At 30.8% G+C, this 2,034-nt stretch overlaps 1 non-coding gene across 1 annotated transcript; it reads right to left on the bottom strand.

The window, feature by feature from the left end:
- Positions 1–1,247: 1,247 nt before the first annotated feature.
- Trnar-ccu lies at positions 1,248–1,320 on the bottom strand. The gene has a single exon. It is a non-coding gene; the product is annotated as a tRNA-Arg (tRNA).
- Between the last annotated feature and the right edge of the window lie 714 nt (positions 1,321–2,034).

Below are 2,034 nucleotides of genomic sequence, written 5' to 3'. Positions count from 1 at the left end.
TGTGTGTCTGCGTTTGTTTTCTCTCTCTATATAGAGAGAAAGAAAGGTTTGTGTCTGTGTATATATAGGTGTATACGTACATAACTATAGGTTTGCCAATATATATATATATATATATATATATATATATATATATATATATATATATATATATATATAAATATATATATATATATATATATATAAATATCTATCTATCTATCTATCTATCTATCTATCTATCTATATCTATCTATCTATCTATCTATCTATCTATCTATCTATCTATCTATCTATCTATCTATATATATATATATATATATATCTACGTGTATATATACATACATACATACATATACATATATAAAGAAAATGAGAATTTAAATATGATTAACCTTATGGCACAGACGAACATTGGATATTGGGCTTCAACTTTCATGCTGCTTTAACTTTACGATAGATAAATAAATGAGTAAATATAAACAAGGAGTTATTCATTATATCATTATTTTGGCAGGAATTATTCGAACTTCGATCAGCCTCCTATCTTGTTATAATTCTAGCCACGCACCAATTACCCAATAGACATTTCTACAGATTAAAACAAAACACTCGTTATTGTCGGCCCCTCATGATTAGTATTGTTGCATTGCAAGTTGCAGAATGAAAAGAGGCCAAGCGACAAAACTAAAAACGTTGGAACTCGTGAGTTTGTGGAGCATGGGCGTTTGATAAACATAACTGGGCATTCAAAGAAACCTCGGTAATAGAAAAGGCGCAAAGTAACGTAAATTAGCTACATTTTTTTCCCCCATGTGATCTGGAACTCTATTCTCTGGTGTTAGTTGACGAAGTAGGGGAATATACATGCAGTTTAACATGATTTACATTCGTTTATCGTTACTCATATTTTTCATACAGATCCTGCGCACACACATAAAACAGACACAAGCACACACGCACACATATATGCGTGTGCGTTCGTGTGTGTGAATATCTATACACTTATATATATATATATGCGTACATACTGTATTTCTGTTTTTCACTGTGTATACAAATAATATTTATATTCAGAACAATGTCCTTCCTTAATAATAAAAATCTATCTATAAAATTTACATAATGCGATACTAAGTATATAAAGTATATTACTTTATAGCATCACAATTATTCTCGGCAATGTCACACCGTTTCTGAGACACCGAATAGAAACCAAGAACACCATTTGCTGAACTTCCCTTTAAACTAAAATTGTATTTACCTGCAACCTCTGGCGGGACTCGAACCCGCAATCCCTGGCTTAGGAGGCCAATGCTTTATCCATTGGGCCACAGAGGCAATTAATATAATATAATTGAAATAAAATATCTCTCTGGACAGCCATTACAACGACGCACGTAAAAAAAAAAAAAAAAAAAAAAAAAACAATAGCGTGTTGATGATAAAAAAGTTGACTAACATGGTTTCTATTGGAGCAATATGTAATTTTATCAGTGGCACACAATGAATTTTTGTACTGATGAATGTTCAATATTCAATGTTCAATCACTGTCTTTCTGTATCTTTTCTGTAGCGTTACGCCCATATGGACTAGCGTGCTTACTTCCACAAAAGTATGACGCCTACAGTATATTCCTTTTCTACACAAATGTTTACTTTTACCGACGAGAGGGATTGACTTTCTCTATTGCCTTCTTCAGAACAAGTAACAAATCTAGGAAAAACATGCTTTTCATATTGTCCAGGATATACATATAAATATGATTATATATATATATATATATATATATATAATATATATATATATATATATATATATATATATTTGTGTGTGTGTGTGTGTGTGTGTGTGTGTGTGTGTGTGTGTGTGTGTGTGTGTGTGTAGCCATAGCTATGTACATATTAATACATACTCATGTATGTATGTATTTATATATATGTAAACACACATACATATGTGTATATACATATATTTATATATATACATATGTCTACATAGTACCAACCATCACACACCAACAACACACAAACACACACACACAACACATTAAT

This window comes from Penaeus monodon, unplaced genomic scaffold (genome assembly GCF_015228065.2).
Source record: "Penaeus monodon isolate SGIC_2016 unplaced genomic scaffold, NSTDA_Pmon_1 PmonScaffold_1045, whole genome shotgun sequence".
Lineage (NCBI taxonomy): Eukaryota > Metazoa > Arthropoda > Malacostraca > Decapoda > Penaeidae > Penaeus > Penaeus monodon.
Note: the sequence above shows the minus strand (reverse complement) of the source record. Positions and strands in the feature narration are given on the sequence as shown.